At 41.2% G+C, this 13,643-nt stretch overlaps 1 protein-coding gene across 3 annotated transcripts in view; it reads left to right on the top strand.

Moving 5' to 3' along the window:
- LOC119939968 (phosphatidylinositol 3-kinase regulatory subunit gamma) overlaps positions 1–13,643 on the top strand; it is a 117,785-nt gene that overhangs the window by 83,988 nt on the left and 20,154 nt on the right. The gene's annotated exons all lie outside the window — the stretch shown is intronic.

Genomic DNA, 13,643 nt, shown 5'->3' with positions numbered 1-13,643 from the left:
AACCACCCTTCATTTTAAAGCGTTGCTTAAGTCCTCAGATGCGTTTCTTTTGTGCCCTTTTGGAAGAGTGCAACATTGGAAAGGAAGACTGAAAAGTTGGGTGGTGTTTTTTTTTTCTTCAGAGTGCTACGTTTTACTTTATCAAATTTTTAAGCCGTATATGCATGTTCAGTTGACACTTCTAATAGTCATCCAGACGATTTTGGATAAGTAGAGGGCCTTTATGAGTATTTTCGTTCGGAATGACTTCAGTATGTTTTATTTTTTTTAGCTCTTACAGCCAAGTCTGCAGAATAAATTGGCATTGGAGGTTTCATTTATTATAATGCTCTTGATGCCTGTCTACTTGTTTTGTCGTCTGTCTCCCCCTTCTAGACTGCGACCCGTTGTTGGGTAGAGATTGTCTCTATCTGTTGCCGAATTGTACTTTCCAAGCGCTTAGTACAGTGCCCTGCACACAGTAAGCGCCCCATAAATACGAGTGAATGAATGAATTATAAGGCTGTACGTTGAGAGCTGGTGCCCCTTGTGTTTTTTGGATGGGTTTGAAAGGATTTGAGGCCATGGCAGTGCATTCACAGTACATGCATTTCATGTAAAAAGTATTTCTTTATTCTTTGGTAACAGAGAATGAATTGTTTTGGCTTTCAGTTTTCTCAGTTCAGTCTTAAAACCGGATTATTCAGTAACATTTAAAAAACAATAAAAAATCAATTTTTGACTTTCCCGTCATTTTCCCTATCAGTTTTCCTTTCCCTGCTGCCTTAAGTATTTGAATGTCATTAATTTTTGTTCGTTACAATTGAGGATTCTTTTTTTTTTTTGCATGTACAGTACCCAAATGTTTATCAAAGTTTGTAAGCCCTACCGGAGTCCATTGTGTGTATTTTTCCCTTTTGTTTCCCCCTAATGGTAAAGCATCACTTCCTAGAGTTCATTTGTCATTCATATGACTGGAAACTGGTAAATGATAGGGACTGTATTAATAAAATCAAGGTAAGCGATCCTGAATTTTCTTTAATGTAGGCATTAAGCATTCAAAATGCCTTAGAAATCTACAGTATGCATTATTGCCTCAGCAGACATACAAAGGGATTGGGGGAGGGGAAGAATAATTAATGGTTGAAAAATATCGGTCTAGTTAAATTAGTCAGAAAATGCTATAAAAGAAAGGTGGCCAGAAACATGGTTGGGCAATTAAGATTGTGCCAGAGTATCGAGCTAGTCACACATTTCAATGTAACTCACCCGAAATTCAGGCCGAGGTTTGGGGGTGTCTAACGTTTGTGTTTAAAATTGCCTTTCTGGAAGAAATTTACCGTAGTGTCATTCTCATCTAGTTAGGGTGTATAGATGCTTCTTTTAGTACAGGTTATATTTTTTTGTAGCACTTGTCTACTATATGGTCCATTTCATCCAAGAATTTGTATGAAGAAAAGGGCATATTATATATTACCTTGTCAAAAAAGTTCATCTTTTTGGTAGGGAAATTGGGCATGATGGCTAGGTTTGTGTTAATGTCAACAATTCCATTCCCATTCTTCGATAAATGGGGGATTTTGAAGTGAGTTGCTATTGACAAATAAAGCGGCCCTAAAGCTTAAAAGTCTGTTGCTTCTAGAGTTTCCCTATCAGAGGGTCTAAATGGTTTTTAAGAGTCACTATTTATGTGGACGCAAGGACCCATACTGCAAATTTTCAGACTACCTGTAGACTTTTGGTTTTCTTGTTACTTTCATAAGTTTCTTACTTTTCGACAAAAGTGCCAAGTTGTTAAATAAAATTACTCCATGTGTTGGGTCCCATAGAGGTCACGTCCACAGGGAATATCCTCCCCTTAGAGCAGTGAGAGAAAAAGTGGGTTTTTGGAAGTAGCGTTTGTCCGCACTCTGGTTTGGTAGATAATGTGAAGGTTTGTGAGTCCCTTAAAGATGATCTGGCTACGAACACACGGCTGGGGACTACCCAGAAAGAGCAGCCTTGTGGAAGGCCTCCCTTCCCAGTGATGCGGGAAGTTTCTGTGTATCCTAGGACTCTGTGCTCACTGGTATTTGGTGCTGTGTACCCTTCCACTGCTCTACCTTTCCAATACTTTGGGGGAAAAAAAAAGATGACATAATTACCTCTTTGATTTTAGGAGTAGAAATAGTATTTATGAAATGCTTAAGCCATTTAATAGAGCACTGTAAGCCTATCTACCAGCTTTTCACTCATTTTTTTTTTAAATTTAGGGTCCACAACATGCCAAAGAACTTGGGGAGTAGGCTCCCCATCCCCATGAAAACTAAATCCGGGGGAAAGCTAAGAAATGTTAGAAGAGCAATAATTATGGTAATGATGATGGTATTTAAGCGCTTATTATGTGCCAAACACTGGTCTAAGCACTGGGGTAGATACAAGATAATCAGGTTGTCCCACGTGGGGCTCACAGTCTTAATTCCCCCTTTTACAGATGAGGTAACGGAGGCACAGAGAAGTAAAGTGGCTTGCCGAAGGTCACACAGCAGACAAATGGCGGAGCCAGGATTAGAACCCATGTCCTTTGATTCCTAAGCCCGGGTTCTTGCCACTAAGCCGTGCTGCTTTTCCAATAGCGTTCTAACTCCGGAGGAAGGATTCTAGGGACTGCCACCAGCTAGTTGTTTGAAGACTGAATGCTGGGCTAGGTGGGTCATTGTTCTGATTCATTGTGGCATTCCTTCTGTCCTAGCAGCAAGCTGAGGGCCAAGCTGGAAATAGAAACAGAGGTCCACACTCCTGTTTCGGTCTTTCAAGTCATGCCTGCTAGCTGTTTTATTTGCCTTTTTCTTTTCCCAAGAGCTAGAATTGGGGTTCGGTAATAGAATCTGGGGGTGGGAGTGGGCTTTGATGGCGAGCTGCAGGGCCCACAGTTGGGGACCGTTGGCTCAGTGGTTGGAAAATGACTGCTGAGACCAAGGGCCCCAGAATTAGGTCACCTGACATCATGTGGTTCTTGCCCACTGGTGAGCAAGTGACCCATATCTGCGGCTGACTAGGCAGTCAGGTTGGACTTTTTACTTCAAATAGATCTACCTCTTGTGAGTCTTCCTCCTTTTCATCATGAAGATATTTCATTTTGGCCAGATGACATTTCTTAGTAAGGGAAGCGTAGGTGACGGTGGCTTAGTACTAAATTCCCCCTAAAGGTATTAAAACAGTGCTACTATTGAGTACTCTGCAGATTCCCCTCATGATAGAAAAAGAAATCATCGGCTCTATTTCACCTGTCTTAGCTTACCCAGCTTTACTTCGTTAACCGTAGAGTTCTTTTGTGGGCATACATTTTAAGTATCCGGGTAACTGATTGAATTCGGAACCTCATCGGTAGTGCAGATTGAGCGCTTAGGTTTCGAGGACTTAAGTTCTTAGGTGATACAGAAGTGTTGAGCAGGCAGTAAGGGGATATAAATGCAGGGATTAGAAATTAATTGGGGAAGGTCTCCTGGAAGAAATGGGATTTCAGAAGGGCTTTGAAAATGGGGGGAGCCGGGGTGTTTAGGATCTGAAGGGCAGAGCATTCCAGGAAGTTTGAGGGACGTGAGGAAGAAATTAGGGTCAGGATAGATAATAGTAGGGTTAGTTTGAGAGGGAGCTGGGCTGGGAGGGAGGGGGGGTGTAGTGGGAGAAGAGGATAAGTAGGAGAGAACTGTCCGAAGGCCAACAACAGGTGATGAGAGGAATGGGTAGCCACTGGAGGTTTTTGAGGCGTTGAGAATGACATTTTTGGAAAAGAGTTTGGGCAGCCGAGGAAAGTATGGGAAATTATGGTCCAGGGTAGCGGCCTTCCGGAAAAGCTGTGAAGGAAAATCCGTCAGGTTGGAAGAGGTGGGGGTGGAATGCAGTTTTAGTCTTGTACCATTAAGTCCCTAGAAAAGGGACTAGTATTTTTGAGTGTAATGCAGCTTTTATTTTGGTCCTCGTGATCCAGTATCTGGCTGTAAATATTTGTAATGAATGAACTTCCCCATGGTCCAAGTTCTGCCCTTTAAAAGGGGATTTTGCATTGCAGCCGAAAGTTATCTCAATGTAATTTATAACTGAAACATTAAATCGTATTGTGTAGGTCACCACCACACCTTTCAGTTAAGAGGGTTTATAGCTCTTTTCTCTCATTTGTCTCATTTACTTTATCATCAATATGCATTTCTGCAGTTCTGATATGACAGCTTGGTTTTCAGAGAGCAAAGAAAATCAATGAAGACTATAATATTTGTACTGTAGATCTTGGCTCTGATCTACTTGAGCGCTTACTACCGGCACACCCTAAGCAATTATCCCCCAAGCGCTAAGTACAGTGTTCTGCACACAGTAAGCGCTCAATAAATACTAATGAATGAATGAATTATTAGCATGGATTTTCACCGAATTCTTCAGGGCATAAATCAGCTGCTGGGAGGACTGGGTTTAGCCTGCCAGGCCTTGGTGTGTAGCCATCCCAATAGCAATGTTGTCATCGGTGGGTGATTCCTTGCCATGCTGGTGCCCCCACCCTTCAGTCCAGCCACGAGGGGACATTCATCGCTCCCTCCAGACCATCCGCTATTCCGATGTGTCACTGAGTGCACCATTAAACCCGGTCCCTGTTAATACTTTTATGATAGTAATACGCACAGCCCAAGGGAAGGAGAAGATTGGACCATTATCCAGTTGCTATTAAACAGCCCAGCCGGAGGATTCAAGACCAAAAACTCCACTTTGAGTCCCTTTCCAGGCCTCTCTGTAGGACACTCATCAGCTGGTATCTACTCTGCCCTTCTCCTCACATTGGTCGGGCAGATCCAGCTAGCCTCTGACCCATATCTTGTTGTATTAAAATTAGTCTAAAATAAGAATACACTTCTTTTTGAAATATGACTACAACCAGTTATCACAACGTGGTTTCTGACGGAATGCACCATTAATGAGGTGAAAATTACCCCTCTTGAATTGATGTATGCTAGAGGAAAGTTCTTCCCAATTGCAAAATGATAGTGACGCTTTTTGTGTCATCAGGTCTGGGGTTTATTACACTGCCCAGCTTCAGCGCTTTCAAATTCCAGTGTGATACTCTTCATTTGGATATGTGAAGTTGCATTTGGTTCTTGGTTTTAAAATCTTTATCAGTTAGTGTTACATTTTGGAGAGTTAAGTGAAAACACACCACACTTGTGAAAGTGGAGTTTTAAAAAAAAAAAAAGATCTGGCATGAAGCCTGTTCATCTCCTTGCTAAAAAAATGTTAAATCTATTTAACTACTTGGTAACAGAACTGTTTAGGAATTTTAAAAAAAATGTTTCTGTATATCTTGGCAGCCTTTAATAGGGACCCAAGAACATCACTCTTGGAGTGGTCACCTTTTTAGTGTCATTCTGGAGGGGGTTTGACTTTGGTATAAGCATTCAGTTGGAATTTTTTTTAAAGTAAGTGCTTTAATTAAGCACTTACCATGTGCCAGGCTAAGTGCTGGGGTAGATTCAAGGCAGTCAGGCTGGACACAGTCCCTGTCCCACATGGAGCTCACGGTCTTAATCCCCATTTTATGGACGAGGTAACTGAGACCCAGAGAAGTGAAGTGACTTGCCCACGGTCACACAGCAGACAAGTGGCAGAGCCAGGACTAGAGCCCAGGTCCTCCTGACTCCCAAGCCCGTGCTCCATCCACTGGGTCACACTGCTTCTCAAACCTGTATGGGAGATGTATGGAAAAAGTTACTTTATGTGGGAAGTATTTGGTGAAAAGAGATGAGGTCAGTATAAAACTCGCAAATTAGAGCTTTTACAGGGGAGAGATACCCGGAGGCTAATCTCCTAACCATGCCGTGGGTCACTGGGTTGAGTGAATGATGTGGGAAGAAGTTGGTGGGGGGCGAGGGGGATGGCCTGGACTGATCTCATAGGTACCAACCCCAAGGGGGACAATGGAGGCAATTGCCTCTCTAGTGGTTTGAGCTGCCCCCCTTAATCCGTCCCAGTCCCAGGACTCTGACAAGATCTGAGAATTTGTAATTAATGCTGAAAAGGTCCCCAAATGGCAGCCTCCTGTCAGTCAGTCCCTGAAGTCTGCCGTCTTTCAGTCCCACCCCGTCAAAAATCCATGCTCCCTTTTTGCCCCATGCTCTTAAAAGCTCTTTTGTGGGGGGGAGAGTCAGGGGTGCTTTTAGGGAGGTCTTTTAGTGGTAGGAGACTTGCACAGGGAGAAGTCCGATGCCTCCACATTCTGCCTGCTAACGTTTTAGCTGAACAGGAAAGCTGGCTACGGAATTCATTTTAAAATTTCAGTTAGCAGATCTCGAGCCTTTTTTGTAGAGTAGTTGTAAATGATGGGATGAGTCGTGCCAAAGAAAGCCAAGATTTTTCAAGCACGGTGTATAGCGACATGTTTTGTTTCCATTATGGCTTTTTTGGTTTTGAGAGTAAAAAAAAAATTGGCTTTTTTTGGTTACTCAATTTGTATGATTTAGAAATAGAAAAGATTTAAAACTCACCCATATCCCAGAATAATAGAAATAGATAATTATTTTTTGGTTTTGACATGATTGTTGGGGGTTTGCCTATCAGCCCATTGCAATGAAAAAAAAACAAAAAAGTGTGGAGAAGCAGTTTTAAAAATAATTGCAGCACAAAAATTCAATGATCTAAACCCATACCAGTAAAAAGAGACCTGGATGACTGCAAGGCTGATAGTTTCACTAGCCAGAATTTTAAACATTGAGAAAATGTGATATTATATTGCCCTAGTTTGGGCTTCTGGAGGGTGTATTCAGTTTAATAGTGTATTGCAATCCACAATCTTAAGGTTATAGTATCACCCCAGAGTATTATCAGTATATTTAATTGGGCCAATTAAAACATTCATCATTGCTGAGGTGACTTAGTTCTTTAATCTTACATTTAACTGAAAGTGATATTTCTCTGTGTTGTTAGTCTATATTAGTCTATATTTTTTTCCCAATTCTACACCCTTTTTTAAAAAATTTTGGATTTGTTTCCCTAGTGAAATAGATTTCAGATCATTCGGCCAAGCAGAGTTTACCCAAGGGTAGTCATCTGCAGAATTTTTCATCTTCAGAGGCTACTTTTATAAACATTACTGATCAAATCTGAACTGTGATGTGGTTTCCTTTCAGTGATAGCTTGGTATGATTTAATGTTAAGAAGTCCTTTCTACAGAATTTCTGGGATGGGAATGGGTGGGAACAGAGATGTCTCCTTCATTTGGCTTCCTTGGTTTGCTGAATCTTTTGTCTTAGGTAACATCACCTTTTCTCTAGCCACATTAATGTTTACATACCTGTGCATGGAAGGCAATATAGAAATTAGTGGATCAAGAAGTTATACTAGTCCTTATATAATATAATCTGTGCCCAAAGTGCAGGAGAAATGAAAGACTTCTCATTAATGATTTCACTTTGTAGACAATTTTTTTTCCTACACACGAAGCCCTTAGCCAAGTTCTATTGTCTTGGGTTACTTCCTTGCTATTTTATTTGAGGATTAAAATATTTTGTTTAAATCTGGTTGCTTCTCAGAAGAGATCAGCCCGGATTCAGTTTCCATTCCTACTTCTGCTTCTGACTTTAATATGAGAAGTCCAGAGGGAGGTGTATTCTCAGGTGAAATTTATGGCCAGCATCTTTCAGCATGTAAAGTGAACTCTGGGCCAAAGCTGCCATGGGATGATCCAACTGGATTTTAGATGTTCCTTTGGTCCAGAGAACATTGAAGGGGCCAGTGTATTTTTGCTGCAAAGCAAGATTTTTAATAAGGGGGTGTATCGGCCTCAGCAAGGATGCTTGAGCCAGGAGGGAAGAAAGAGGGAAGAGAAGAGAGAGGGAGAAAACCAGCACCCACATACTGGGAATTTCTTCATGGGCCAAGCTCCAGTGGTATCGGCCCAACCCTGGTAGCCGATTAACTAGAACCTTTGGAAAGGCCCCGTGGCCCCAGGGGACTCTAGAACTCCTTTCTGGCAGGAAAGGATTTCTGAAATAACATTGCTACCTTCCTGTTGACTTTTGGTCAATGTTAATGATGTACTTAACAGTGAGGGGTATTTATGGAGCACCTACTGGAGCACTGTATTAAACCTGTGGGTGAGACCATTAAAGTTGGAGCCATGGTCCCTGCCTTCGAGAAGCTTATAGTGTAATGGGAGAGACGTATTAAAATAAATAAGAATAGGGGAAACGATGGACGAATATCCAGAAAGGCGGTTTTAGGTGAAATGACAATGATGATGGGATTTGTTAAGCACTTACTATGTGCAAAGCAGTGTTCTAAGCGCTGGGGAGGTTACAAGGTCATCAGGTTGTCCCACGGGGGGCTCACAGTTTTAATCCCCATTTTACAGATGAGGGAACTGAGGCACAGAAAAGTTAAGTGACTTGCCCAAAGTCACACAGCTGACAGTTGGCGGAGCTGGAATTTGAACCCGGGACCTCTGACTCTAAAGCCCGTGCGCTTTCCACTGAACCATGCTGCTTCTCTGTTGTTTTGAAATATGACGATTGTTTTGAAATATGCATTGCGGGTGAGGAAAGTGTAGACTCTTACACCAAAATGTTCACTGTCACATCTACATTTCGTAACGTAACAGTTTTGATTAACTTGTAATTACAAGAATGATGATGATATTTTTTGAGCATTTAGGATGTGCAGAGTGCAAGGGTAGATGTAAGATTATCAGACGAGACTCAGCCCCTGTCCAACATGGGGCTCAAAGTCCAAGAGGGGAAAGAACAGGTATTTTATCCCCATTTTTTAGATGAGGAAACTGAGGCAAAGAGAGGTCACTAGGTGACTTGCCCTGGTCACTCAGCAGGCCAGTGGCAGAGCTGGTGCTGGAATCTGGGTCTGTGGAGTCCGTCCTGTGCTCTTTCCTCTAGCAGCAGTTGGATTTTTTTGGCTAATCTAGGATATTGAATCTCCTGAGAGGGAAAAACAAAATTATTCAAAGTCAGCATTTCTATGTTGTGACCAGAACCTGAAGTTTAAAATTAATAGGCTTTTTTTTTTATCATGTTCTGATGCACCTTTTTCTTTCCCCATAACTTCCAAGTCCTCCAGTTCCTCTCCAATTCTGATAATGATTCTGTTAAAAATTATCTTTTTTTTTTTTTTTTTTTACTTTGCAGGAATTTTCCACTTCCCAAATTTAAACGACGTCTTGGTTCTGAGGCCAGCCATCACCCTTAACTCCAACACCTCACTCTGTCTCCCTGTCTCTTTATAGGGAAGTAGCCTGGTGGCTAGATCACTGTCCTGGGAGTCAGAAGGTCATGGGTTCTAATCCCGGCTCTGCCACTTAATAATAAATAATAATAATAATAATAATAATAATGGCATTTATTAAGCACTTACTATATGCAAAGCACTGTTCTAAGCGCTGGGGACGTTACAAGGTGATCAGGTTGTCCCATGTGGGGCTCACAGTCTTCATCCCCATTTTGCAGATGAGGGAACTGAGGCCCAGAGAAGTTAAGTGACTTGCCCAAAGTCACACAGCTAAGTGGGGGGAGTCAGGATTTGAACCCATGACCTCTGACCCCAAAGCCCGGGCTCTTTCCACTGAGCCACACTGCTTCTCTGCAGTGTGCAGTCTGCATTGTGACTGTGGGCAAGTCACTTCACTTATTTGTGCCTCAGTTACCTCATCTGTAATCTGGAGATTGAGACTGAGAGTCCCAACTGGGACCGGGACTGTATCCAACCCGATTTACTTGTATCCGCACAGTGCTTGGCATATCGTAAGCACCTAACAAATGCCGTAATTACCATTACTCTAAAAATACCATTTAAAAAAGTAGCTTGAACCTAACATTCAGCTGTGTTTAGAGCACTGACACTTCTCCACGGAGAAAAGGAGAGAAAACATTCAGAGCAATTTTTATTAGTCTCGTTAACTTAGATGTCTGCTCCTAGACTGTTGGAACTGTCTTCTGATCAGCTCCGGTGGCGTTGTGGACATGAAACTATAGATTAAAAAGTGTGTGTGTACGTCCACACACCCCCATATGTACATTTTTCAAGTTTGAAATCGAAGACACCATCAGTGAGAATTTTATCTGTGCAGGTGATAAATATCAATTCCCTCCTACATTGAGTGGAGTGCAGTCGACTTTCCTTTAGACTGCCAACTCACTGTGGGCAGGGAATGTGTCTACCAACTCTGTTATATCGTACTCTCCCAAGTGCTTAGTACAGTGCTCTCCACACAGTAAGCCCTCAATATATACGATTGATTTAGTGCAGCCAAAGGAGACTGTTCTTTGCTGCTCAGTTGCTTTGGCTACCTGTAATGCCCGCTACCATTTTTCCCCCTTTTTTGTCTGTCTTGCGATGTTTTCGAAGCTTGTATTCCAAGAAACCCCTTCCCCGTTATTTCAGATGATTTTTGATGTGGTTAATCTGTCTTCTGCTGCTTCCCAACTACCCGCCACTCATGGCCACAGGGGTTGAGGTTTTCTTTCTTTGTCCTTAAAGCATTTCTTCTTCTGTCTTCCTTATTTATTGTTCCTCCTTTTCGGTTCACCCCAGAGCAGCCGTTTGGGTCTTCTGCTGTGACAATGGGTCATCCATTGTCCTCCCCAATCCCTGCCCAGGTGGGAAGCAGTGAGCATTCTCACAAACTGGTAAATGGCCTGGGTTTCAGCAAGCTCTGCTTGCTTCTGATCCTGTCTTGCCTTGCAAGCCAGGACATGTTTGTTCAATCAATTGTATTTATTGAGCGTTTACCATGTTCAGAGCACTGTACTAAGCGCTTTTTCACCCGGGTGGGATTGATGGAACAGAACTGTGTATCTTGCGGCTAAACTGAAAATGTAGTTGTCTCTAATTGGTGGAATAATACTACTAATAATAATAACAATGGTACTTAAGGTAGCCAGGATTCTCAGAATGCCTGATGGGTGCCTATTAGAGAAGCAGCGTGGCTCAGGGGAAAGAGTACGGGCTTTGGAGACAGAGGTCATGGGTTCAAATCTGCCAGTTATCAGCTGTGTGACTTTGGGCAAGTCACTTAACTTCTCTGGGCCTCAGTTTCCCTCATCTGTAAAATGGGGATTAAAACTGTGAGCCCCATGTGGGACAACCTGATCACCTTGTATCCCCCCCCAGCGCTTAGAACAGTGCTTTGCACATAGTAAGCGCTTAACAAATACCATTATTATTAATAATAATAAGTATGGTGGTATTTTATTATGAAATTACTATGAGCTAAGCGCTGGGGACAGAGTGGACAGTCTCTGTCCCCACTGGGGGTCACATCTAGCAGAAGGGAAAGCAGGAATCTGAGCCCCATTTTATGGAGGAGGAAACAGGCATAGGAGGGTTGTGACTTAGCTAAATGATATTTTTTTGTAATGGAATCAAAGATTTGAAGTCCTCAGACCTTGATGGTAGGAAAAACAGCGTGACTTTGGGGTCACCCTACCTTTGGCAAATTGGATCTTGATCACTATTTTCCAAGATGCTCAAGGCCCACTATCATTTCCCCCACCTACTCAGCTAATTGTCCCTTTTATAACTACTCTGGAAAACAGGCCTTTATGCCAATGTGATTGCCTCTTTTTAATCATTGATACCAAGAGGAAGGCTAAGAAAAGGTTGTACATTCTTTTAAACCACAAGGATTAGGAAACATTTTTAAAAGTGAACCCAATCCTCATACATTAAAGCATCTAAGTGGGCAGAACACCAGGGTGTTTTAGGGTGGTGGTCTGAAATTCCCTGACACGATTAGGTTGCTTGGGTGGAAGGAATATTTGAATCGAGAATTTTTACAAGCGCCTATCACAAAAGATGTTTTAGGATTTTCCTATTCACTTTTTAAGTAGGCATTTTCACATAGATCCCTTTAGTTCCCCAGTGCTAAGACGTCAGTCATTTCTACATGTAAACTAAGCTAATTTCTACATCTAGTATTGGAATTGATCTACTTTCTACAGATTGACCCATTTAAACGAGTTCTCATTTAATTCAGTTTGGCTTGTATTTCATCTGTGGAATGGCCTTTCTCAACTTAGTTTAGTAATATAGTATACAATTCAATGAACTATAATGCAACCAGAAAAAGTTACTTTTCATGAAAAATGAAACTTTTGAAAAGAAAATTTAGACGAGGGTAACAGTACTAAATGTCAAAGTTTAAAGAATGGTTGCTTAATGGTGACAATTTTTCATCTCAGAGTAGTAAAAGCAATTTGTCTCTTCCAGATTGGAGTATATTATGGGTGTAAAATAAATTTACAGATAAGAATTGTCTCAGTTATGACGTTCCTTGATAATATAGCTGTGTGAATCTTAAATGAGAGGCCATTGGGTTAGCTAAGAATTTATGATATACTGAACATAATTTCCTTTTTAAATTTGTTCATCTTTTTTTAGTTTTAAGAGTGACAAGTCTTTTTTAAAAGAAGAATGTTCTTTATCATTTCTAATTAAATTTGAATGTAAAAAAGTGCACACGTGGTGGTTTTATTGGGGGTGTGTGAGTTTTGACTAAAGTGTTTCTGCAGGTCATAGTAAAATAATTTTTCAAGTTTCTTCCAACACTTGTTAAAAGTAAACCCAGGCTGAAGTTAGCCCTAAATTTAAATATGGTCTTTTGGACTGGTAAATACTTTTGACCTTTAAATGGTGAATTAAAGTTTTCAGTATTCCAGGCTCATTTTGAATCTATATGCTCTGACTAGAGTTGGAATTGATTGTAGTACTTTGGGTTTGTTTTTGGCATTTCTAGAATCGATGTTCGTAATTTTCCCTAAAGAACCTATTGTCCTTACACCAATTAAGTGTTGAGCAGCCAAGTAGTGAAATCTGTTGATATTTGAAATGGAAACGTAAAATCCTTTTATTTTTAATTTTTTTTTTAGAACTTGGAAAATGGCAAGGACTTATTCTTGTTTTCTGTCGGTGAAAGAAAATTTCTTTAAAATGTTTATTATATTGAATTTTAGTGTGGGAATGTGTGACACATCCCTTGAATCAGTGCCAAGAGTAGTTTCAGTTTTGATTCTTTTTAGGGGCGGGTGTATATGTAATACCTTTTCAGGAATACTTGAAATTAAAAAAAAAAAACCTTCCAGAAAAACAGACTAAGCAGTATCATTTTCAGTATTGAGCAGCATCAGGAGAGAGCAAATCCTCTCCCTCCCTGAGTCAACTAAAACTACCTGCTGGAAACAGCTCAGCTACTTTCTGTCTCCACGTCAGGAACATACGATCCCAATGCTGGGTTGTGATTGGCCATTGAACTGTCTCCATTCAGAGATTAGTTTTGCCAACGTCTGATTTGGGATTTAGCTCCGAAAGCAGTTTTGGTTGGTGGGGGGGAAAGGAAAGGTTTAGGGTTACTAAGAAGCCAATTACAGAGGAACCATGTCAGTGCAAAAAAATGGTACTTTTGTGAGCCAGAATTGGTGAGCGATTCAGGGCTTGCGAGCCAAACGGTCGTTGGTCTAGATTTGAACACGGCCGTGCGCTGTTGAAGGAAGAAAGTGACTTTGTTTTAATTCTTCCTTTTTTTGGATTTTACCAAAAAAAAAAAAACCACGCCCACCCATAAACTCGGACTGCTTTCATCTACCTTAAACAAAACAAAACATAACCGTTATCTTTTCTTCCCAGCTCCTGGTTCTTAGTTT

The sequence above is a fragment of the Tachyglossus aculeatus genome, chromosome 18 (genome assembly GCF_015852505.1).
Source record: "Tachyglossus aculeatus isolate mTacAcu1 chromosome 18, mTacAcu1.pri, whole genome shotgun sequence".
In the NCBI taxonomy this organism is placed as follows: domain Eukaryota; kingdom Metazoa; phylum Chordata; class Mammalia; order Monotremata; family Tachyglossidae; genus Tachyglossus; species Tachyglossus aculeatus.
Note: the sequence above shows the minus strand (reverse complement) of the source record. Positions and strands in the feature narration are given on the sequence as shown.